Consider the following 926-nt stretch of genomic DNA (forward strand, 5'->3'; position numbering starts at 1 on the left):
TTTTGTTTGTGGTTATGTACTGTATATTGCTCCACTTTTTAAAATTAAGTATTCAGCTTGTTAGTAAGTAAACAATGTAAATGAAACCATTGGATGGTATGAAACCTTTTTAATGGATATTTCAGATGGAACTTTGTTTTGTGTACCAAGTCAGTTCACTTTCTGAGTAACTGCTGGTTTGAAGGCAACTTTGTCACACAACTGTGACCTTTAACTTTGGTTACACAATCCCCATACTACAGAGAACCACAATACAGTAGTGTGCCAGCATGTATGCATTTAGACTGAACAACCCCAGTAATGGAACCTGACTTAAAAAATTCATAGAAAACAGCTGTGTACATCTGCCATATGGCCAGAGGTTAAAACAATTTGGTAGTAGGTGTCCCAGAGTGGCTCACCTGGTAGAAGCTCAGCCATGTGGTGCACAGGGTGAGTCATACTGTGCAAGCTTGCATCCTGGTTCAGGCGCTCCAGTGGGTTAGGGAGGTAAAACCAGCAGGGACTGTTCCTCCTTGTCGCACCGGCCTTTTGTCCTCCAGAGGTTGGTAGCTTGCTGACATCTGCTCTCTATTTCTAGGTGAAAAATAAGCTGTCTTGGTCGTGGGATTGGAACCTTTAGGTCTCCTGAGCTGTGTGGGGAAATGCTGCAGTGAGGGGAAAAGTGATTGGGCATTCCAAATTGGGAGAAAAATGGGGGTAAAATAATTATTGGACACACAACAATAACTGTATAACACCATAGACAGCTGTGTACCAAACAGTAGCTCAGAGATCAGTCATTACACATGTAGCCTAGTGTTTATATGCACATATTTGCAAATGTGAAGTCGCTACCTCAAATGCAGTCTGAGGTATAAGGATTTTAAAACTGGCAACGACAACTTTGTAAATGAACTGCCACAAAATAGTTGTTCTCTTAGAAG

Source organism: Acipenser ruthenus, chromosome 4, assembly GCF_902713425.1.
Source record: "Acipenser ruthenus chromosome 4, fAciRut3.2 maternal haplotype, whole genome shotgun sequence".
Taxonomy (NCBI): domain Eukaryota; kingdom Metazoa; phylum Chordata; class Actinopteri; order Acipenseriformes; family Acipenseridae; genus Acipenser; species Acipenser ruthenus.